At 38.3% G+C, this 25,896-nt stretch overlaps 1 long non-coding RNA gene across 3 annotated transcripts in view; it reads left to right on the plus strand.

Annotated features, from left to right (window-relative positions):
- LOC132373280 (uncharacterized) overlaps positions 1-25,896 on the plus strand; it is a 205,689-nt gene that overhangs the window by 143,632 nt on the left and 36,161 nt on the right. Inside the window, exons 5-6 of one of the 3 annotated variants that reach the window (XR_009505397.1) lie at positions 4,289-4,427; positions 23,833-23,872. The exons of 1 other annotated variant lie outside the window; for it this stretch is intronic. This is a non-coding gene — a long non-coding RNA (uncharacterized LOC132373280). The remainder of the gene's footprint in view (positions 1-4,288; positions 4,428-23,832; positions 23,873-25,896) is intronic. One more of the 3 variants, XR_009505399.1, reaches the window with a different exon arrangement.

The following is a 25,896-nucleotide window of genomic DNA, read 5'->3' on the forward strand; positions in this document are numbered from 1 at the left end:
TTCATTCTTTTTTCTTTATTCTGCTCTGTGGTATTTATTTCCACTATTTTATCTTCCAGGTCACTTATCTGTTCTTCTGCCTCAGTTATTCTGCTATTGATTCCTTCTAGAGAATTTTTAATTTCATTTATTGTGTTGTTCATCATTGCTTGTTTGCTCTATAGTTCTTCTTGGTCCTTGTTAAATGTTTCTTGTATTTTCTCCATTATATTTCCAACATTTTGGATCATCTTTACTATCATTACTCTGAATTCTTTTTCAGATAGACTGCCTATTTCCTCTACATTTGTTTGGTCTGGTAGGTCCCTACCTTTCTCCTTCATCTGCTTCATATTTCTGTGTCTTATCATTTTGTTTAACTTACTGTGTTTGGGATCACCTTTTCACAGACTGCAGGTCCGTAGTTCCAGTTGTTTTTGGTGTCTGCTGCCAGTGGGTGAGGTTGGTTCAGTGGCTTGTGTAGGCTTCCTGGTAGAGGGGACTGATGCCTGTCCTCTGGTGGGAGGGGCTGGATCTTTTCTTTCTGGTGGGCAGGGTCGAGTCTGCTGGTGTTTTTTGGGGTGCCTGTGAACTTAGTATGATTTTAAACAGCCTCTCTGCTAATGGGTGGTGTTGTGTTCCTGTGTTGCTAGTTGTTTGGCAAGGGGCGTCCAGCCCTGGAGCTTGCTGGCTGTTGGGTGGAGCTGGGTCTTAGCATTGAGACAGAGATCTCTGGGAGAGCTCTTGCCAATTGATATTATGTGGGGCTGGTAGGTCTCTGGTGTTTCAATGTCCTGAACTCGGCTCTCCCACCTCAGAGCCTCAGGCCTGACACCAGGCCAGAGCACCAAGACCCTGTCAGCCACACGTCTCTGGGAATTCAGGCAAAGTCGGCAGGAATCAGCTCCAAATAGTAAGACCTCCAGCTTACTAACCAAGTGGAAATGCTTCCAATTCTGCAGTCTTTTCCTGTCTTAAAATATATTAATTCTAATCTCAAATTGATTGATAGTTTTGGGTATAAAATTCTAGGCTGAGTTATTCCCAAAAGCCAAGACATGGAAATAGTCTAAATGTCCATTGATGGATAAATGTATAAATAAAATGTGGTATATACACAATGGAATATTATTCAGTCATAAAAAGAAGGAAATTCTGTTTTTGTGAGAACATGGATGGACCTTGAGGGCACTTTGCTAAGTGAAACAAGTCAGACAGAGAAAAAAAGTTCTTCATGCTCTTTTATACAGAATCTAAAACAGCTGTACTCATAAAAATAGACAGTAGAAAAGTTGTTGCCAGGGGCTGGGGGTTGGGGGAAATAGGGAGATGTTGATCAAAATGTATAAACTCCCAGCTACAAGATGGATAAGTTCTGGGGATCTAATGTATAGCATGGTGGCTATAATTAACAATACTGTATTATATACTTGAAAGTTTTTAGGAGAGTAGATTTTAAATGTTATCACCACACACACACACACACACACACACACACACACACACAAAGGTAATTATGTGAGGAAATGGAGATGTTAACTAACCTTATTGTGGTAACCATTTTGCTATATATATGTATCAAATCATGAAAAAATAAATAAATTAATTTAAAAAATCCTGGGCTGAAAACAAATGATCATTGAACTTTAAAATATTGTTCTCTAGCATATGCTTTTACTGACAAGAAGTCTGCTTTTCTCCCTGGAGGCTATTTTCCCCCAGCTTTACTGAGATATAATTGACATATAATATTGTGTAAGTTAAGGTGTACACAGTGTTGATTCCAGGTATATATTGCAAACTTATTACCACCATAGTGTTAGCTAATAAAGCCTTCAGGTACAGACTTCCCTGGAGGTTTTTATGATCTGCTCTTATTATTTTTTTATGTTTTAATTTTTTTACAATGATTTTCCTAAGTGTGATTCTTATTTACATCACTTGGCATTTGGTAGAATTACCCATTTTAAATTCACACTCCAATTTGGAAAAAAATTTTTTTTCTTGCTTTGTTGTTCTGATTATTTCTCCTCTCTATTCTCTCTTCTCAATACTCTTATCCTTTGGATTTGGATCTTCTGTATTCATCTCTTAAGTCTCTTATCTTTTCCCATGTTTTCCCTTCCTTTATCTTTTCTTCCAAGTTCTAGGGAACAAACTACATGATATGTTCCTATCCTTCTATTGAAGTTCTATTCTGGAAACTTGATTTTTAACTCAATCTGATACTCTCTCACGTCACATGTGAATGAAACTAAAGGCTCTGTTACAACCCTGGACTTCTTTCCAAACTGCTCCTGTCATGCATTTTCTACTTGGCTCCTGCTTGCTTGGATTTCCCTCTGATTTGCAGTCCTATTTCTCACCTTTGCTTTTGGCACAGGAAATTCCTAAACAATATTTTGTAAGCTGCTCTGAGACCTCTCTTTAGAGCCCATAGGGTCTTGGCACCATATGTGCTTCTAAGAGCACTGCTACTCTCAGACCCATTTATGGTCAGCTGATCATTTGTGTTAAGGTGACTCCTTTTATAGAGTAGAGAACAATTTGTAAATTAAATCATCTCTCTTAACTTTTCTTTTGCCATAGTTACAAAATTCCTTGAGTCAGGTTTGATGAAATGAGTAGGCACTTCTATTACATGAGGTAAAAACAGTAAGAAAAAGTAACAGATTTCATGGCCACTGTCTTTCAGACCCTGGGTCAATGATGTGTGGCTTACAAAGCAGGCAGTTGTTCACAATGCAGTAAACTGCCACAGAGGGCTACTGTCTCTGAGCATAAATTTGGGTGATTCATTTCTATTCCAGGCTGAATCAAAATAATGATAATGAAATTGATGATATGAACTGCATGAGAGAAATGAGCTGCATTTTGTGTTATAGACGTATTTTGTAGGTGAGAAAGCAGAACTCAGGGACGTCTTGCCAGAGGTTCACATCTAGTAAATGTCATAGCTTTGCATGTCCCTTCCTCTCTACATCTCCTTATACTCTCTGCTGCCTGAATTAACCTCCCTTCTTTGAAATAGCTAATGACTATTTCAAAGCCATTAGCAGTAGAGCATGGTGGTTAAGACCCTGAGCTCTAAAGTCAGACAGTTATGAATTTGAAATCCTGCTCCATCACTTAGAGACCTTGATTCACGTTAGTGACCTGTTCTATCTCTGTGGCCTTAGAAAGTGACTGTGCCCATCTAGATCCACTTTCTACCCTCTCCACCTTTCTCTCTTCCCCAGTAGTCTGACCTGAGCATATTTATCCACAGGCTTAGGACTCCTGATTGGTTTTTAGCTAAGTAGAGCATGGGAAGAGAATGAAGATGGATTACTTATCCCCCCTCATCCTCCCTTGCATTTCCCATAGGCCGGCTGCATCCCTCTGTAGAAGGGGATCCTGTCAGATAGACCTCCTGACTTGGCTCTCCTTCTGGCTTCTGGTAATCATTCTCTCCTTCTCCAGGGTTAGGATTAGTAATGGTCCCAACATTACTAGCATCAGGGTACTGCATTATTCCTTATGATTTCCTTACACTCTGCCTATACTTTGGCAAATAGGGTTTTTATTAAAACCTCCTCCAATTAATTAACCTATTTTTGAATGCTCCATCTGTTTCCTGCCAGGACCCCACAGATATATCTATGGCCCTCAACTTTTTATGTAAAATGAGTATAAGAATATTATTCACCTTATGGATTTGTTGTGAGGATTAAAGGAGACAGTGGCCCTAAAGCATCAAGCATAATATACAGAAAGTACTTGATACGTTTTAGCTATTACTATTAATTTTAACAATGTCATTCCGTTTAGGTTAAGGTCAAAGTTCACCTATTATTGACTATACTTTCAAGTTCAGTGTTTCTAATATTTATGCATACTGGGTTTTTCCCACTTTCTTTTCTCTTTTCTCTCATGCTTTGTTCCTTCAACTAACTAATATGCTTCTTAAAAGATAACTAGTAGGTTAATGCTAAAGAATCATTTATTAATAAACAGGCTGAAAGAGATTCTGGTTTAAATATAGGTATGAGTTCCTATTGCTAATACAGCAGTCATGGACAAAAAAAAGTAAAAATAAAAATACGTGTCTATTGTGGGTGGTAAACTGAAACCTGCCCACAGGTTTCAGGTAAGAACTTAGTGAGTGAATTAATATATTCTCTGTATATGGAGGTAAGAACAGAAAATCTCTTTACAAATAGAATAAATCTTAACCTGCTTAGAACTGTGACGTTCTGGCAGGAGTTAGTAAGATGAACTGGTTGACCTTAGCTTTCCTAATCTTTCATTCTATGATTGATCTTGACAGAAAGAGAAAGTCGCAGAGAAGCTGTCCAGAGGCAGACCAGTCATCAGTACCTAATACCATGAAGTTTTAGTCTTTGTTCATCTAAATACAGAGCATTGCTTTGTACAAAGAAGAATGGAAAAACATCTCGGGAACAGATGTAAGAAAGCATTCTTTTCCTTTTTAGCAAAAATGTGGTTACCGTAGGCCACCACAGTCAGGACCAGAGGACACCATGCTGGCTAACGGAAACCAGATGCTCTGGTAAAGGAAGGCATGGATAAATATGAATTATTTTCAGCTGAATGACCTTCAATTATCTCCCTTAATGTTGAGCCCCAGTCCTCTGCCATAATCTTCCTTTGGTTACCTAACGAAGAGAACAACAAAGGCGCTCCATGATAGAGTGATTTATGGAGGACATGTACAAGGGCCATCTATGGTATGTGAGAAAGGGAGGGAGAGAGAGCTGGAGAGCAAGAGAGAGAGATTGAGAATTAGTTCAAGATCAAAAATAAAAACCCAGGAAATACAGTTTTGTGGGTAGAGTCCTGGCTAGGAGCCAAGAGTCCGGGGTTCCAGTCCTTATTTTGGTACTGATTCATTGTGACATATTGGACCACTTCAAATTATATTTATTATGAATCTAATCTCTTAGCCTCAGAATACCAAGATTTCCCACCATTGCAAAATGGGGCTGATATTTGTAGATTTCCTAATTTCCAGGAATGCTATGAGACTTGATAGTCATTTTCCTTCACACTAGCTCTACAATCCCAGGGTTGTTTCCTTTATCTCTATATGGGACTGTATGCTATCCTAGGCCCATAGTTAAACATCTTGAAGATGTCAAGCTTGAATAGTCATTTTCCTTTTCCCAAACGGAACGTGTTCTTAACCAACTTCCCTTTACCAAACCACTTTTTCGTCACAATGGCTATATCTTAATAACTATTACATCCTTTTTTTTTTTTTTTAAAGGAGGTGGTGGGGGTGGTGTGGTGGCAGGAACTCTTCGTAGTAAGAAAATTGTTCATGGGAAATGTAATCTTTTAGGGAAGATTTACTTCTAGACTTACCCCATCTCTTTCTTTGAATTTTGCTAAATTTTTCTCAGCAATTTCAACACCCACAAGAACATCTCCACCTACATATCTTACCAAATGCAGACAAAGTTAAATTCATCTTGTTTCTTTTTTTTGACTCTCCTCGACTCTGTCTCTCTCTTTTCTTCCACTTTAATTTCTCTTTTTCTGATCTATTTCTCTTAACAGATCCATGATTTTTCTAGAAATCCAGGTTTGGTAGAGTCTCTTCCTCTCCCTTATTAAGTTTACTGATTCTGGTATAATCACTATCAAGAAATCAGAGAAGGTTTATTTTATGGTCCTTGACTGAGGCCTAAGGCTAAGAGGAGCTCTGGGAAATGAATAACAAAGACCAGATCCCATCCACTTTAACTTTCTCAACAAATATCTCTCTTATCAGTTTTCCTCCTCTGCCTCCTAGATAATCATTTTCTCCCTCTGGATATTTCTTAAAAAGCACGCAAATGTGTTATAATTATTTCTTCCATTTAAAAAACTGTCCCCCCCACCCCCGCAAGAGAAACAAAAATAAAAACTTAAAACTACTCTATGAGTTCCCTAGGGCTGCTATAACAAAATGCCACAGACTGGGTGGTTTAAACACCAGAAATTTATTTTCTCACAATTCTGGAGTCTAGAAGTCCAAGATCAGGGAGTTAGGTTTGGTTTTTCCTGAGGTCTGTCTCCTTGGCTGGCAGATGGCTACCAGCTCGCTGTGGTCTTCACATGGTCTTCCCTCTGTGTGCGTGTATCCCTAATGTCAATCTCTGTGTGTCCTAATCTCCCCTTCTTATAAGGATACTAGGCATATTATATTAGGGCCCACCCTAACTGCCACATTTTAACTGAATTACCTCTTTAAGGGCCCTATCTCCAAGTGTAGTTGCATTCTGAGATACTGAGGGTTAAGGCTTCAACATATGAACTTTGCAGGGACACAATTCAGTCTACAACAGAAACCAAGAGCAACAAAAATTCTAAGAACCAGTTTTTACCCCACTTCCTTCTACTACTACCACCTGATTTCCTGCTCCCCTTTTCAGAAAATCTTCTCAAAAGAATTGTGTATACTTGCTGTCTCCAGCCTTTCCTCTCCCATTCTCTCAACGCCACTCCATTCAGTTTTTTGCTTTCACCAGTCCACTGAAACTACTGTGGTCAGGGTCACTCACAACGTTGATGATAAATCCAGTGGTCACTCTCAGCGCTCATTTTACTTGATAGAGCACCAACAGCTGACACTGCTGATGGACCCTCTTTCTTGATACCCTCTACTCATTTGGCTTCCAGAACACACACTCTCTTGGTTTTCCTCCTGCCTTCCTGGTTATGCTCTCTCAATCTCTTTTGGTGGTTCCTCCTCTTTCACCAGAACTATTAATGTTGTAACAGCCCAGATTCTCCTCTTTATCAACATTTATCCCCTTGGTGAACTTATCCAGTTTCACACTTTTAAATACCATCATTATGCTAGATTCCCAAGTTTATATCTCTAGCCCTCTGTCCAGAATTTTAAATGCCTATGTATCATTTCCATATGTATATAATATGTACAAAATTGAACTCCCAAGCCTGTCCCGTATGTTACCTCCTTCACCTCAATTTTTGGCAGCTCTATCTTTCTGGTTGCTGGGATCAACCATATTGAGTCATCCTTGACTCCTCTCTTCTCACATTCCATATTTTATTCACCGTGAAATCCTGTTGGCCCTACTAACAAACGTATTTAGAATCAGACCACTTCTTGCTACCTCTGTTACTACTAATCTGTGCCCAGACATGATCTTACCTCACTTGGATTACTGTAATTGCCTCCAAAATAGTCTCCCTGATTCCATACTTGACTCCCTAAAATCTATGCTCAGTAAAGCAGCCAGAGTGATGCTTTCAAAATACAAGTCAAAAAAAAAAAAAAAAAAATGCAAGTCAGATCCAGTCAGTCCTAGACCTAGAACCCTCCAATGACTCCACATGTCACTCACTGGAAAAGCCAGTCTTTATATGGCCTAGAGACCCTTCATGTTCTGCCCTCTCTTCTATCTTTGATCTTATCTTTTAGTCTTCACCCCCTCACTTGCTGCGTCACTCACACTGGTCTCATTTTTTTTCTAGAACACAACAAGAACATTCCTGCCTCAAGGCTTTTGAGCTAGTGGGTTCATCTGGAGCATTCTTCTTCCAGATACTCACATAGATAACTCACTCCTTTCCCTCAAGCCTTTGCTCGTTATGTCCTTTTCATCAGGCTTGCCCTGACCGCCTTTTAAAAATTGTAAATTGCCTCAAACCCAACTCCACCCTTGTGATCCCTCTGACTTTATTCTATTTTTATCTATTTAATTACTTATCTATTCAGTAGAACTTATCACTTTCTAATGTAATACATAATTCGCTCAATTATTATGTTTAATATTTTCATGTTTTTATCCTCTATAATGTCAGCTCCAGGAGGGTAGTGATTTTTTTTATCTGTTCACAAAGCACTTAGACTAGGTCCTGGCAAATGTAGTTATTCAATAAATACATGCTGAAAGAATAAATGGGTGATTTGGGAAAAATTAGCTCTAGAGGAGAAAATTCTTTAAGCTGAGTTCTCACATCATCGAGAGGATATTATATTTCTATGATCTGTGTCACTAACTTGGTGGATCAACAAAGACCCTCATGGGCTCTTTAGGACCTGGGAAAAAAGTTTTTAAAAAATAATTGAAAAAAAGAATATGAAAAAGAATATATACATGTATAACTGAATCACTTTGCCCTACAGCAGAAATTAACACAACATTGTAAATCAACTATACTTCAATAAAATATTTTAAAAAATGAAGACCTGGAAAGACCACCTTGAAGACAAAACTTTCAAGGAAAGCTTGGAATCACCTCAGCAAAACGCCACACTTGCCTGAAGCCTCTTGTCAGTATAACCCTCACTCTAACGGACCACAGTCCTAAAGTCTGCCTCACATTCTCTGACGTTTTCCTCTACTATCTTCCTCCATCTATGGTGAGAAACTATAGGTGACTTAACCATGAAAGTCATTGGTCATCTTGATTCTGCCTGTTTGTTCACTCCTGACACTAAAGGTCCTGCAGGTGTCATTCCCTAACTCACTTCCAATTCATGCTAGCCTCCCATCCAGGTCTTTGATGACACATTTTACCATATTGACTAAAACAGGCAGCAATATTTGTCACATTTAATAGTATCATGACATTTTAGCAGTCACCTCCTTCTGGAAGATGTTTATTCAGTTTTATACTGGTCCAAATTCATCTCCCAGCCCCGGTCTTCTTCCTCTAACTTACTCTTTGTATTGTTTTAGGTTAAGCTTTTGAAAATACAGCTCTGATTTCATCAGACCTTGAATAGCTCCCAAAGACTGCTGAATAAATTCCAAATCCCTTTGCTTGCTGTTCAAGGCTGTCTATAATCCAACCAGAGTCCACCTTATCAGCCCCATTTTTCACTATGTCCCTATGCATACCTTAAACCTTAGACAAAATGGAACACTTGATACTCATTGAACAGATCTAGTAGATTTCCTGCTTTCATGCCTTTCTCATATTGTTAATTCCACTTAGAGTGCCCTTTCTCCCTTTACACCATCTGAATTGCTTCTATCAGACTGAGTTTGAATATCATCTACTTTATAAAATTACCCTAAAACATCCTTCAATGAAGAGATATTTCCTTTCACTGAACTCCCACAACGCTTTATCTGAACCTCTCTTTTGGCAATGATCACTTCTGCTTTCCGTTATATTTATATGTATAGCTGTCCTTATTTTCTCTCTGCCCACTCACTTACCCACACTGCCCCTAGACTGAGAGTTTCTCCCTCACCAGGGTGGATTTTATTATCCTGGTGTCTTCTACAGTTCTTAGCTCCTTGCCTAGCACCTCAGAGTCACAGTTATGAATCTGTTGAATAGATGTTGAATAAGTTTCCAATTTTCTCTATCAGGTTGTGTAACTCTGTACTGCCTCCTTTATCCTCCTGTATCCCTTTGCTCTTATGACACCCTACTCTTCTGCCATCTGTTTTATTTTCCTCTCTGGTTCTTTTTGGCTTTGACTTCATTTTAGATCTCATGCTTTAAGCTATCCAGTGAAGTATGTACGTAAATTAGTAAAGGCCTCAAACCATTTCCTCATGTGTACACTCACCAAATTAGTTAATGTATATTTAATGCAGAAATACATATTCTGTTTATAGCCCTAATCTTTGTATTGTGTGTCATACAGTTTAAAAGTGGGCCAATATTTATTTTCTCATACAATTGTGAAGGTCCAACTGGAAATTCTTAAAGAACAGAAGGTGTTCTGATTTTTTTTTTTTTTTTTGGTGATCAGAAGTACTAAAAACCAAACACCTTGAATGATCCATGCTGGTCATATTTTCAAATATCCTCTCCTGGTGTAAGAACATGTGACAAAGTTTTGGCTTCAGATATTATGGTTGCTGTGGTAAACAGTTTATATGCTTAGATCCCTTCTTGTTCTTGGGTACTGGGGGTCCTGAGTGAGAGGAGGAAAGGTTTCATATCACCAGAAAGAGTGAAAAAAACAGTAATTGGCTTTGCTGGCATACATTCATTTTTGGCAGGCTTTTCTTTCCACTTGGAGGAAAGTAACTGTCTGAGAAATGACTAACCAACTAGCATTTATTGAGCATCTACTCTGTATCGAGCCATGTGCTAAATTAGAGAGACCTTGAAGAAAGACACTCATCCTTGTAATCACTTTCTTCAATCCAACAGGGCCAAATTTAATCTACTCATTAAAAAAATGTATGGATCCTTTGCTATGTACCAGGCACAGTGCTAGGCACTGGGTATATGAAGGTGAATATGTCTGGTTATCTGATTTCAAGGAACTTATAATGATGAGAAATAGACAAAGAAGAATGACTACAAAAATTTAACCACAATACAAGGCCAAATGTAGTAAAATAGCCAGTGAATGGTAGAGGCTGTGAGTACTGAAGGAGTTTGCAGGGAGATGAGTTTAGGATGGGTGGTTTAGGGGGCCTAGAACTGAATCCCCAAACCCAGCCCAACTGATGATTCCAAAAATTCTATTGAGATTAAATTCTTGTTCTATGGTCCTGCAAGTACAGAGTCGTAGGTCAGCTTATCGTGAAGAATGTTCTTATACCATTTTTAGAGTTAAAACTAGGATAGCTGCCTGGATTAATTTTGGGGTATGTGACTCTCTGACCCTCTGAACAGAGATTGTATTGACATCCTGTGCAGCTATGAACCTTCCCTTTCTACTCTTTGTGAGACCTTGGGAAATAAATCCTAAATGAGTGTGGCAAGAAAGTCTGTAAAATGATCTGCCTATGCTTATTAAAAGGTAGTGAAGTCTCTCTAACCAAAAGATGAGTTCTTTGCATCTGGGAAAGAGAGAGTTGGAATCTATTCTGTATCATCTATCATAAGCTTCTAGCTGCGGTCAAAGAGTTGAGTATTTATTACAAGCAATGATGGAAGAGGCAAGAAGAGCCCAGTTTGATTTTCCAGATCTAAGGCTGCATTTTGAGCCGCCACTTAGAAAAATGCTTTGACTTAAATACTGAGCCAACTTGATTTGGAACTGTCACCACCAAGAGAGAAAATATCTGGAATACTTGCAATGTCATTTCTGGGTAGTCTGTCTTTTATGACTTGTCGTGCATTACTAAAGAGAGACAAGTGAATACTGTGTAGGATTGGGGACTACATGAAACCATTAGTGCTGTCATAGCAGGCAGAAACAGGACCACCAGGCAGAGCAGAAGACCACCCAACACAAAACATGAGTTCCCATTAGCAACATTGTTGAAACTGTATGCTCTTGACACTTACATTTCAGAATGTTGAGCCACCAAGCATGCTGTAGGATAATTATTGCTTTGTGATGATATTTAGTGACTCTCACAATGTGGACCACCAATTCTGGTGTGGGTTTCTTCTTTTTTATTAGCACCATCTGAGAATGTCTGTGGTAGAGACTTTGGTGAATTTCATCTGTCCTGTGGCCAAAAGAATGAAAGGAAGAACAATTTAGTTTGTTAATATGGAAGAGTTCAGCAACAAAAAGCCCATGACACATGTCTGAAAGAGGCTTCATTGAGGGCTTTTTTTTTCTCCTTTTTTTCCCAAACAAATCATACCAGAATGTTTTACTACCACTTCTTAAAGTACACTCTGTATGCAAATAGTCTTGTACTCATTTCAGAGCTGTGGTGGGATCTTTTATCCAGCAAAATTTTCTGGTCACTATTTCTATCGCAGACCCAGCTGTCTCCTGGTTAATAAAACAAACTAAAACCAAACACTTTTCTTTTTCCCCAGAAGAAATCAATATGATTGCTCAAGATAAGTTCTTTACCTTTTCTTTTATTTTATATTTTGTAAAGGAAAAGCCAGTCCAATTTCTCTCCATTTCTCCCCTTGTTCTCAGACTCTTTTCTTTGCCTTTATATCATTTTATTCTTCTTCTTATACTGAGTGTGTTGGTCAAATTTTTAAATCTGAATTCACCAATACTAATTCTTGTCTAACTTATTTCCTGATGGCAAAATTTTTGATGAGTTTTTTTATTGTTGATACTTTCTCCTCTTGTATTCTAGTTTGCTCAGTTAACATTTTGTTGAAGTTTATTTACAGATTTCCCTAGATGTTCACAATCATTACCCAACTTCTTTTCTCTCTCACATTTATGATTTCAACATCTTTTACATTCAACTTATTTTCAAGGACGTTTCCATTTTATTTGAGAGTTTTGGATTCAAAGAGAATGAATAACTAATCCTTAAATCAGTAACTCAGCAACTTAGTTTTCTAATTGGAACTTACTTAGTTTCCAGATTTTGTTGTGAAGTTGATTTAGCACGTTATTGTTGTCATTGTTCATAAAATCAACATTTAATGGAAGCAACAAAGAAGTACCTTAACATAGAGAAATGTTGACTTTTATATCTAACACATAAATCTCTTGATTCAAAACCTTTGACAAAAATAAATCAAAACTGAGTTATCTTTCTGTGAAACCAATCTCTAGAGCAGTGTCACTAGTAGAACTGGGGCTCTTTAACCATTCCAGTCTATTGCTTGAGTAAGCAACACTGCTGTGTTACAGGCAAGATTCTGGTCCAATTAGCGTTTGTGCAGAGGGGATACACCTTCTAAACCTTTCCAATTCAATGAGAGCAGAGTAGTAGGCATCTTACACAGTGCACAACTATAAATATTTGATGAACAAATGGCAAGAGATGAACGCATAACTAGAGAATGATATAGACAAAAGAAGAGGCAAAATTGTAAAAGAGCTAGATCTGGAAGGAAAAAGTCATGAAATTTATGGATTTTATAGTTGAAATCCCTGTTTCACCTCTACATATGCGTGATTTGTTTTTGAACCCACTGTACATGCCACGATTCCCAGGAACTCATCCCAAATTGAATTCCATCCTGGAATGCTGAGGTTTTCAAATACTAAATTATTCACCAGTTATGGAACAATCCAAAATTCTCCTCAATTTACCCAAGCCTCTTCTGACCATCATTTCCTGGGTATCCTTATAAGAAATTCTGAGTTTCTCATGTTGGTATATAAACTCTCTGGCTTCACTTGTGTGAGTTTATCTTCTTTCTCACTCAGGAGATTTCTCTGCTTTCCCATGCCCTGCATCATTCTTTCATCTGCAGGGGCTGATCTGTCCATTTCCTGTGGGGTAGACTCTTGGCCCAAATGTGTGTAATTATGAAGTTTCCCCTGGGGTGTAGGATGGTGGGAGGGGTAGTTCTTGGTGCCTGGTGTACACAGTCTGTGTCTCAAGAGAAGAATCATAGAAAACAATTAACTGAGCATTTGTCAAAAATGCTGGCACGTGCATATGTCTTTTAGCTCCCAAAAGATTTGCCTTCTGCTTTGCTAACCTCAGGATACTGGCCAGCCACAGGGAGAGACTGCCAAGCACATCCAGCTCATGTAGCAAGAGGCTGCTCCACTTGACTATCTGGAAATCATTCTTTCACTCACTTGGGAGGTTCTGGGGCCTCTTTCTTTCCTCAGAAACAAGGCCCACCCAAATGATTTCAAGGGTATGTTGCAGCACAGTTTCCACAGGCAGACAAGCTGTGAAAGCTGGAAATCTGCAGCTCCTCTCCTTCCCCATTTAGTGCAGAACATTCTTTTCCCAACCACATAGGTTTACAGTCTCCCAAGACCTTTCTCGTGAAAGGCAATAGAACCCAGTGTCAAGTTAAGTTAAGATGAATAATTAGGAAAATCTGTAGCTACTGAGAATGAAGTTCCTAGATGAGCATCAGCACTGACCACAGGAGGTGAGGGTTTGCCTTTTTTCTATCTGTTGTCAGGAATGATGAAGAGAAGCGGAGGGCCCTGGTTTGCCTCTCGAGTTCTCAGCTCCATTTCTCAGTGTTGCCAATGGTGCATTGGGTAGAGGATGAAGCTTCCTTCCTATTTCTCTTTCACTGGTGGGCTGGTGGTGAGCTGGCCACATTCAGAAGGGAAACAGAAGGGAAATTACTAAATGTTAAGGTCCTACCCTGGTCAGCGCATGAGCTGGAGATCTTCACCTGCGGTACTGCTCCAAGTGGTCTGCAAGCCAAGGACACCAATGTGAAAATAATTTCCATCTTTTGCTCTGAACTTCTCTTCTCCTTATCTCAGATCAAAATGGCCTTTCTTTATCAAGCACATATAATAAAACTGTGAAAGCATGACCAATAAAAAATAGAAATTCAATGAAAGTAAATTTATGCCTGACGGTTCTTTTTTTTCCCCATTTCATTACTTCCTTTCCATTCTCTAAACTGGAAGTAATATTTCAATAATGGTCTTTCTAGTCTATATATCTAACCACAGTACTTTCTTGCTTTAAAACTTCCAATGGCTTGCCACCATCTGTAAAGTAAATGGTCCCTAGCATGATGCCACACACTTGAACTCAAGCCTTGCTGAATTATTCCAGCTCCCTAAGCCATCAGGTCCTTTTCTGTTCTACTCCTGTGCAAATGCTACTCTCTTTATTTGGAATGCCTTCATTTCACTATGCTTCCAAAAACACTACTTCAAAATGCAGCTCGGAAGTCACCCTACTCACAAGCCCTCTTCAACCATCCCCTCCCTCTTCCCCACCAGCAGAGTTGTGCTTGCTCTTGGCACCACGGAATTGTGTACGTACTTCTTTTAAAATATACCGTACTGTTTTGCTGGTGTTATTATTGCTATTGCTCATGTTGTTCATTTGCATGTCTTCTTCTCCAGTAGAATGTGATTTCCTCTGGAGCAGGAGTTTTTTACTATTGTCATATTAACCTCAGGAGTTCTAAATGCCTGCCATAACTGTGGGTGTCAGGAGCCAAAGTCTTGCAAATGCTTAGTGATTCCTGAGAAATAGTCTCCACTGAAGTTGAAATTTGTGTCTCCATTCTGTTTCCTGTCCTACGTCTGTTTCCCATTCAGTCAACAAACACTTATCAGGCACTACTTGCTCTTTATTCTTTTCTTTAATTTTTGATCTTATCTTTCCCCTATTTGTGGGAAAATTCTTAGACCATAAATCAGAGAACATTGATTACTGGCTATGTTTTTCAGGCAAGTCTCTGAGCTCTAGTTTCCTTATTTATGAAATGGGAAGAATAGCACCTCCCTACCAGAACTTACAGAGCCATTGAGTAAATCAAATAAAACAATTTCATGAGTAACTTATAATAATTATATTTTCTACTTGTATTGTTTCTGCTGTTTTCCTGGCCTTTAACTGTCAATGTCTTTCCTCCATAGTGCTTCTTTCTTAACAATGTATTTTCTTCCTGCTTTTTAACTTTCCTTCTCTTTCCATAATATTCTTTTCATGCTCCTCTTTCACAAGTGCCACCCTTTTCACTGGTCTCTTCAAAATCATTTTTGAAAGTCAGTCACTGTACATCACAGCTCCTTGGGACTGTCACATTCTTTTTTCTCTGCTGCCCTATTAGCTGCCTTATAAACATCTTAAAAAATGTTTTTCCCTTTGGGAAAAACATGAAAATTCAGGGGAAATTTAAACTTGTGCCTGGAATCAAACAGATGTACAATTCTCCTTTCAGAGAGTTGTGATCTTTGAGAATAAGGTCCTTAGTGACTAGCAGGAAGGTTTCTAGGGTCCAATTGATCAGGGACTAAAAATTCTCTTCTCCCCATGCTGCTGTTATAATTAATGGTCTGACAACATGACTAAAATTTTGTCCCTTTCCTATTTCAGTTATTCTTATTTTTTATTTATTTAATTAATTTATTTATTTATTTATTTATGGCTGTGTTGAGTCTTCGTTTCTGTGCGAGGGCTTTCTCTAGTTGCGGCAAGTGGGGGCCACTCTTCATCGCGGTGCGCGGGCCTCTCACTATCGCGGCCTCTCTTGTTGCGGAGCACAGGCTCCAGACGCGCAGGCTCAGCAATTGTGGCTCACGGGCCCAGTTGCTCCGTGGCATGTGGGATCTTCCCAGACCAGGGCTCGAACCCGTGTCCCCTGCATTGGCAGGCGGATTCTCAACCATTGCGCCACCAGGGAAGCCCCAGTTATTCTTAGTTCTTAATTTTTATTTGCTCAATAATTTATTTGTTCAATATTGAGCACCTACTTTACACCAGACGTTTGCTTGGTATTGTGTTATTTTTCTTTTTATTAAAGTATAGTTGTATAATATTATGTAAGTTTCAGGCATACAATATAGTGATTCACAATATTTAAAGGTTATGCTCCATTTATAGTTATTATAAAATATTGGCTATATTCCCCATGTTGTACAATATATGCTTGTAGCTTATTGTATACCTAATAGTTAATCCCCTACTCCTCTTAATCCCCTACCCCTATCTTGCCCTTCCCATCTTCCCTCTCCCCTCTGGTAACCACTAGTTTGTTCTCTGTAACTGTGAGCCTGTTTCTTTTTTGTTGTATTCACTAGTTTGTTGTATTTTTTAGATTCCACATATAAGTGATATCATACAGTACTTGTCTTTTTCTATCTGACTTATTTCACTTAACATAATGACCTCCAAGTCCATCCATGTTGTTGCAAATGGCAAAAGGTACTGTATTTTTATGAAAGGCGTGGTCCTCACTCCCAGGGAGCAAACAGTCCAGTGGGGATAAAGAGAATCATGCTGGTGATTACAAGACATATTTGGGGGACACATGGCTGAGTTTTGGTCTGATTTGTTCCCTGATATACGCACAGCAAAGGCAGTGCCTTGGACATAGTAGGTGCTCAATAAATATTTGTTGAATTTATGAATACATTTTGAAATTTAAAATGTTGAATAGGAGTTAAGCAGTTAAAGGAAGTGGAATAGGGTGTTGGAACAGGCAAAGGGAACAGCATATGAAATGGCCCAGTGGCAATAGAAAGCATAACAATTATGGGGAACTACAGATTTCTTTTTGGCAAAGGCTTAGAGTGAGGGATGGGTGTGATGAGAGTTGAGCCCAGTAAATCTAGGTGTTCCTTGATAACGACCACCAACTACTATTTACCTTCCTTATATCAGGTGCTTTACATACATTATCTTAAAACCTTACAACAACCCTATGAAAACAACTAATATTCAGCCTCTTTTGTTCATTTCAACCCGATTTCACTTAACTACAAGTGGTTGTAGTATTTGAGAACTGTAGTATACTTGACCCTGGCCATATACTTCTCTGATGACAGACAAGGTGACCAGACCCCTGCACTTGAGTTCAGCTGCCTCTAGAAAAAAGACTTCAGGTTTAGAAGTGTTCTTTCAGTTGCTCTCAGACTCTCATTCTCTGGGAATAAATTTGAGAGGACCCTAGGTAATAAATGATCTGTAGCTTTCAACTGTGGTGCAATGTTTCATTGAGTAGTTGGATGCCAAATTTCAGTAAAATGTGGAATAAGTAAACCAGAGGAAGTCTAACTGGAGCATAGTTCTACTTGGAAAAAAGAACTCTGGGAAAACACTATGTTCTCTGGCTAAACCATCAAAAGGTATGAGTTCTGAAGTGGGCTAGAGCAGAAGAGCAGCAAAATTATGACTATTTTAAATTCTAAGAACTTTCAAATTAGTGGTTGGAAATTTACTCTGGGGGTTATCATTAAGAGGTTTCAAGAGTCTTAGACTTCTTGTATTGGAAAGGATCTTATAGATCTTGAAGTCTGACTTCCTTGTTTGGTAGATGTGGAAACTGAGGTCAAAGAAGTTCAATGTCCCATAGCTGTGCATGGAGGTCAGTGTTCTCTCTACTGTACCACATTATCTCCTGATAATTTTAGGTATTACTATTCTAATGTGAAAAGCTCTTTTTATTTCTTTTATTATTTTTTTAACATCTTTATTGGAGTATAATTGCTTTAAAACTTTGTGTTAGTTTCTGCTGTATGACAAAGTGAATCAGCTATATGTATACATATATCCCCATATACCCTGCCTCTTGCATCTCACTCCCACCCTCCCTACCCCACCCCTCTAGGTGGTCACAAAGCACCGAGCTGATCTCCCTGTGCTATGTAGCTGCTTCCCACTAGCTATTTTACATTTGGTAGTGTATATATGTCAATGCCATTCTCTCACTTCGTCCCAGCTTACCCTTCCCCGTCCCCGTGTCCTCAAGTCCATTCTCTACATCTGCGTCTTTATTCCTGTCCTGCCCCTAGTTTCTTCAGAACCATTTTTTTCTGCTTTTGTTTTTGTTATAGAGTCCATATATATGTGTTAGCGTATGGTATTTGTTTTTCTCTTTGTGACTTACTTCACTCTGTATGACAGTCTCTAGGTCCATCCACCTCACTACAAATAACTCAATTTCATTTCTTTTTATGGCTGAGTAATATTCCATTGTATATATGTGCCCCATCCTCTTTATTCATTCATCTGTCAGTGGACACCTAGGTTGCTTCCATGTCCTGGCTATTGTAAATAGTGCTGCAATGAACATTGTGGTACATGACTCTTTTTGAATTATAGTTTTCTCAGGGTATATGCCCAGTAGTGGGATTGCTGGATCATATGGTAGTTCTATTTTTGGTTTTTTAAGGAACCTCCATATTGTTCTCCATATTGGCTGTAACAATTTACATTCCCACCAACAGTGCAAGAGGGTTCCCTTTTCCCCACACCCTCTCCAGAATTTTTTGTTTGTAGATTTTTTGATGATGGCCATTCTGACTGGTGTGAGGTGATTGGAGTTTTGATTTGCATTTCTGTAATGATTAGTGATGTGGAGCATCCTTTCATGTGTTTGTTGGCAATCTGTATATCTTCTTTGGAGAAATGTCTGTTTAGATCTTCTGCCCATTTTTGGATTGGGTTGTTTTTTTGATATTGAACTGCATGAGCTGCTTGTATATTTTGGAGATTAATCCTTTAATCAGTTGCTTTGTTTGCAAATATTTTCTCCCATTCTGAGGGTTGTCTTTTAGTCCTGTTTATGGTTTCCTTTGCTGTGCAAAACCTTTTAAGTTTCATTAGGTTCCATTTGTATATTTTTGTTTTTATTTCCATTTCTCTAGGAGCTGGGTCAAAAAGGATCTTGCTGTGATTTATGTCAGAGTGTTCTGCTTATGTTTTCCTCTAAGAGTTTTAAACTGTCTGGCCTTACATTTAGGACTTTAATCTATTTTGAGTTTAGTTTTGTGTATGGTGTTTGGGAGCATTCTAATTTCATTCTTTTACCTGTAGCTGTCCAGTTTTCCCAGCACTATTTATTGAAGAGGCTGTCTTTTCTCCATTGTATATTCTTGCCTCCTTTATCAAAGATAAGGTGACTGTATGTGTGTGGGTTTATCTCTGGGCTTTCTATCCTGTTCCATTGATCTATATTTCTGTTTTTGTGCCAGTACCATACTACCTTGATTACTGTGGCTTTGTAGTATAGTCTGAAGTCTAGGAGCCTGATTCCTCCAGCTCCGTTTTTCTTTTTCAAGATTGCTTTGGCTATTCATGGTCTTTTGTGTTTCTATACAAATTGTGAATTTTTTTGTTCTAGTTCTGTGAAAAATATCATTGGTAGTTTGATAGAGATTGCATTGAATCTGTAGATTGCTTTGTATAGTATGGTCATTTTCACAGTGTTGATTCTTCCAATCCAAGAACATGGTATATCTTTCCATCTGTTTGTATCATCTTTAATTTCTTTCATGAGTGTCTTTTAGTTTTCTGAGTACAGGGCTTTTACCTCCTTAGATAGGTTTATTCCTAGGTATATATATAGGTTTATTCTTTTCATTGCAGTGGTAAATGGGAGTGTTTCCTAAAGTTCTCTTTCAGATTTTTCATCATTAGTGTATAGGAATGCAAGAGATTTCTGTGCATTAATTTTGTATCCTGCTACTTTAGCAAATTCATTGATTAGCTCTAGTAGTTTTCTGGTAGCATCTTTAGGATTCTCTACGTGTAGTATCATGTCATCTGCAAACAGTGACAGCTTTACTTCTTTTGGTCCAATTTGGATTCCTTTTATTTCTTTTTCTTCTCTGCTGTGGCTAACACTTCCAAAACTATGTTGAATAATAGTGCTGAGAGTGGGCATCCTTGTCTTGTTCCTGATTTTAGAGGAAATGGTTTCAGTTTTTCACCATTGAGAATGATGTTGGCTGTGGGTTTGTCATGTATGGCCTTTATTATGTTGAGGAAAGTTCCCTCTATGCCTATTTTCTCTAGGGTTTTTATCATACATGGGTGTTGAATTTTGTTGAAAGCTTTTTCTGCATCTATTGAGATGATCATATGGTTTTTAGCCTTCAGTTTGTTAATATGGTGTATCACATTGATTGATTTGTGTATACTGAAGAATCCTTGCATTCCTTGTATAAACCCCACTTGATCATGGTGTATGATCTTTTTAATGTGCTGTTGGATTCTGTTTGCTAGTATTTTGTTGAGGATTTTTGCATCTATGTTCATCAGTGATATTGGTCTGTAGTTTTCTTTTATTGTGACATCTTTATCTGGTTTTGGTATCAGGGTGATGGTGGCCTCATAGAATGAGTTTGGGTGTGTTCCTCCCTCTGCTATATTTTGGAAGAGTTTGAGAAGGATAGGTGTTAGCTTTTCTCTAAATGTTTGCTAGAATTCGCCTGTGAAGCCCTCTGGTCTTGGGCTTTTGTTTGTTGGAAGATTTTTAATCACAGTTTCAATTTCAGTGCTTGTGACTGGTCTGTTTATATTTTCTATTTCTTCCTGGTTCAGTCACAGACGGTTGTGCTTTTCTAAGAATTTGTCCATTTTTTCCAGGTTGTCCACTTTAATGGCATATAGTTGCTTATAATAATCCCTCATGATTCTTTATATTTCTGCAGGGTCAGTTGTTACTTCTCCTTTTTCCTTTCTAAGTCTGTTGATTTGAGTCTTCTCCCTTTTTTTCTTGATGACTCTGGCTAGTGGTTGAAATCAAGGAGGAAATCAAAAAATACCTAGAAACAAATGACAATGAAAACACGATGACCCAAAACCTATGGGATGTAGCAAAGGCAGTTCTAAGAGGGAAGTTTATAGCAATACAATCCCACCTCAAGAAACAAGAAAAATTGCAAATTAACAACCTAACCTTACACCTAAAGCAATTAGAGAAAGAAGAACAAAAAAACCCCAAAGTTAGCAGAAGTAAAGAAACCATAAATATCAGATCAGAAATAAATGAAAAAGAAATGAAGAAAACAATAGCAAAGATCAATAAAACTAAAAGCTGGTTCTTTGAAAAGGTAAACAAAATTGATAAACCACTAGCCAGAGTCATCAAGAAAAGCTCTTTTTAATTAACTAATTCGGTGTACAGAATTGTATCACTCTTGTTTAATGGTCTACATGCCAGTCATTCCGTTGTCCATTTAAAAATATTATTGATTCTTAGCTCCTTTAAGGTTGTAGAAGATCTCTGTGGAGGAAGAACTGAATTCAGTCAGCACAATTTTCTTTCATCTTGGCTTTATTGCCATTTCTCTTATTTTTAGTTTGAAGGAGCTCAAAATGCTTTGCCCATATATATGTGTTAATTATTTTGCAGCATGTAGCAAGCATTATTAATAAAATATTAGTTTAAGAAACAAAAGGTCAGATATGTTGATTTACTGGCTTACCTTCAGGTTGTACAGGAATCACAGCCAGAATCCAGTTCTTAAGAATCCTAATTGACCTCAAAAGTCACAGTTACCCAGAGCCTCTCCTTGGAGGGGCTTTGTGGAATGAAAAGGCAGATTATGTGGTCCTCAAAGAGTGCCTGGAGAATTTCCTGAAAAACTTTGCAATAGTACTTCTCTAATCAAAGAGTAAGCTTTTGTAAGAGAACTTCATGAAACAACTGGTATGGTGCTTGATTTGGGGCTTTTCCATCATCATTGACAGTGAACCCTTAATAGGAAAACAAACAAATAAAAACACCTGGACTGATGGAAACTAATATGGAAGCATCTGATATAGTATCTAGCAGAGAGGAGTTTTGATGGAAAAAAAGAAAGGGAAACAGGGAGAGTGGAAACATGGTAAGGGCTTTTCAAAACAGCTTTTAAAACAGAAAAGAATGGACCCCAAATTCAAGTTGTTTAGTATCCCAAAGATAATACAAATGCATTTGGGCCTCTTCAAAATGTTCTATTTGTAGAATTTATGACTTACATTTGGAGTGAAGTTTTGAATTTAACTTCAAGGAATATTTGAAAAACCTATTTTTGTTGAGGTTTCTTCTCATGTATTTGCATAATTGAAATAACTTGGTCTTTTTACCAATTCTGTTGTGTAAGAAATATTTTATATGTCGTTATACAGATCCAAGTGGCAGCACTATATTAATAAAGCACATGGAGCTATGTAAAAGAAACCCTTCTTAAGAGTGAAATCCAGTTGGCAAATCCCATTTGTCATGAAAATTATTGAGATTAATTGCAACATGTTCTATAAAACCTTTGGTAAAAGTACTCTGCAATTGTAAAATTCATAACACATAATCCTTGAGGAACTAAAGTTTTAAGCTATTTTGTTAAATTTTTACTTACAAAAACTTACATGCAGAAACTGATAAATGATGGATATATCTTTCTGTGTTGTGTGGGAAACGGTTAGTGATATGGCAAGACATTCTTTCAGGGTCAGTTCCTAGAGCACACCTCTAATCCAAAATTCATAGCACTACCAGTTTATTCCTAAAGAGGCCCAGTTTCTTAATGAAATAAAAATACCAACTCCTTTGGCCAAGTCTATTCAAGGTCCTGCATTAACCGTCATTTCTACCTTTGTGGACTCCTCTCCACCAAGAACCCCTGGTGTAAGCCTTGCATTTGGACCTCACTCTCCTGTCTCTCAAGTACCTCCTCAGCATCTTCTGTCATTTCATCTGCCTTGAGTCCTCCCCACCCTGCCCCTCACCTGTCTGATACCCACACCCATGCTGATATCCACCATTAAAATAAAAAATTCTACTTGTAATTCAAGTTCTGGCCAAATGCTACATCCTCCATAAAGAGTGTCCCCTTCCACTTACTAAGCCAGTGGCTAGTCACTTCTTTTTCTGAAATCCCAAAATACATCATAATCAGTGCCACACCAAAGGGAAAAATGCTCTATCATATGGAATAGCCCTTTGTGCACACTTTTCTTATCTCTTCCACCAGAATATAAATTCTTGATAGCAAAGAGCTGGACTTGTTTGTTCCTGAATTATCTACAGTACTTAGCACAGTGCTCAGTACATTTTAAACCCTTGGCAAATACTTGAAGGATAAACAGACTGAAAACAGCTCATAGGACATCACAAAACTGATGACTTTCCTTTCTGAATAACGATGATTAAAATAAAAATAATGATAGCAGCTGACATTCATTGAGGATTTACCATGTGCCAGACAATGTTATAAGTATTTCACATGTATTAATTTAATTGCCAAGACAATCCTGTGACTTGGATACTATTATCATTTTCATTTTACTGATTAGGGGAACTGAGGCAGAGAGGTTAGGGAATTTGCTCAAGTTATACAGAATGGTATTTGGAAGGCCAGGATTAAAACCCAGGCAATCTGTCTCCAAAGCCCTCACTCTTAATTTCTTTACAAACATCTCACCTTTTTCAGGCTTTCCCTAATATTCCAGACAAATGAAGTCTCATGTGGGCACCTTCTTTCCCAGTTAATGAAAATATTCATGTCCTCTCTTGAAAAGACCACATGTGTTACAGTTACCAGCAGTGACTGAGACTTTGGCCATCCTCAAAGAGAGCCACACTGTCTGCTTGATAAAAGCCATAATTTTCCTGACCTGCTCCGGGCCTGGCGCCCTCAAAGAAAATGCAGGCAGACACTTGGCAACTCGGCTCTCCCAGACTCTCAAGCACAGTGCTGTGTTAGTGTTGGCAGTGGGAGACGGTTTGCTTCCTCCTCCTTTCATGAACTGTCACATCAGCCTCTTTGATCCTCCCAGGGTCTCGAGTGTGCCAGAATCGTAATTCCATGTCTTTGCTCTGTTTCAGATAATTGCCAGAGAAAACGCTACAGTCGGTAATAGCCAAGGTAGGGAAATATTGCTCCCTGCACAGTATACTGTTTATATATTGCATACTCAGAAAGGTTTCAGAGTGGAGGCATTGATTATTTTTATTGCTCCAAAGCCATGAAAGGGAAAAAATGGGAATGAACAGAAATTGATACATCTGGAACAAGAGCCAGGCATGATTTACTCACATTTTTACCTGACTTGAAATTGCTTATTTTAGAAAAAAGAAACATTATAAAATCTCAGGAAAATGTCATGAATCAGAGCCAGCATGATTTCACATTGGGGCTTCATAAACTTTTTTTAGACAAAGAAACTGTCCAGGAAAATCAAATGAGCCAAAGGTAGCCCTGCCACCGCAACTGTCACCATAGCGACAGTTTCCTAGTGCGCTGCCTTGTGATGGCGCAGCTTAGGAGACTCAAACATTCAGGGTTGCAAGTGGATGGAAATCTGGTGGTTCACTCGAGGCTGTTCTTACTAAGGCAGAGGGTGAGTGCTGGTTTGGGAAAGTAACAGACAAGAGACTTTCACCAAAACACTACTTTATTGCCTCAAAAATTGCTTTGCCCTAACCACACACTACATCACTGAAACACAACTACAGGAAGTTAGAAGAGAAAAAAAAGTTGATTAAAGCCTTCCATCCTGCTTTAATGGTTCCCTTACCTCGTGTGTTCTTGGCACATTGTAAGCAATATGAGCACAGTTATGAAGCAATTAGATAATAAATGCTATTCTTATAGCTACCAGCTGGAAGAGACTTTACAGACCATCAATTGTTTTTTTTAATTAACTAAACTCCAGACTTTATTTGAATTTCATCCATTTTTCCATTAAGGTCCTCTTTTGATTCCAGGATTCAATCCAGGAAAGCACATTGCACTTAGTTGTCATGTCTCCCGTCTCCTTTGATTTGTGACCGTTTCTCAGTATTTTCTTTTTTAAAAAATGACCTTGACAGGCCTTATGGGTATTAGCAAGGGATCCTGTAGAACATCCTCCAATCTGAGTTTGCCTGATGTCTTTCTCGTAAGTAGACTGGAGTCGTGGGTTTGGGGGAAGAAGATCAGAGAGATGAAATGCCCTTCTTATCACATTATATTGAAAGTACATGATAGCTGCATGCCATTATTGAGATATTAACATTTATCACTTGGTTAATGTTGTCTTTGCCAGATTTTTCCAGTGTAAAGTTACTACTTTTCTTTTCCCTATTCTATTCTTTGGAAGTGAGTCAGAAAGCCTAGGCCATTCTCAAGGTATATCTGGGTAGAAGGAAGAGTCAAGATTCACCTCTTGGAGTTGGGTGTATCTACATAATATTATTTAGAATTCTTCTATAAGAAAGATTTGACTCTTCTTTCCCATTTTTAAAATGCAATTATTCATTTATATCAATATGTACTCATGTACATTTATTTTACATTTTGGGTTATAACTCTATATTGTATTGTTTATTTTGTTGACCAAATTGTTCCAGCTTTGGCCATTAAAAGCTCCCTTTGGTTGGCTTCCTTTGACATGTCCCCATCTATTTTTTTGTTGGGCACTTTCTTCCTTTTTGGTACCGCAAGGAGCTCCAGGCTCATCTTTTATTTTACCTGCCCAAGCTCTAGCATCAGGTATTTCTCCAAGGAACCCTGGTTCTTTTCATTCAAGAATAGTTTTTAGAAACCAAGGAGGTCATCAGTTTTTAACTCCTTCCTTGCTCAAACAAGGAAGCTGAGGTACAAGTGGGGAAATAAATTACCCAGGATCTGACACTTAGTTAGTGGTGGGCAGGAATTAGAATCTGGGTCTGACTCTTGGTTCAATAGTCTTTCCTTTATTGTAGTCTGTGTTGTATATCTATGCTTTTCTGGCTAGTTTGTGTGCTCCTTGAAGTTAGGAAGTATGTTTTCTACTCTTTGTGAAATCTCTATTGTGTCTTCTGTAGTGTCAAGCACAGAATAGTCAATAAAGGCATGAATCAACTCTCTGCAGCATCCTCATTCAGCCTTACTTTTCACTGCTCAGGTCAGACTCTCATTAACTCTTG

This window comes from Balaenoptera ricei, chromosome 1 (genome assembly GCF_028023285.1).
Source record: "Balaenoptera ricei isolate mBalRic1 chromosome 1, mBalRic1.hap2, whole genome shotgun sequence".
Classification (NCBI taxonomy): domain Eukaryota; kingdom Metazoa; phylum Chordata; class Mammalia; order Artiodactyla; family Balaenopteridae; genus Balaenoptera; species Balaenoptera ricei.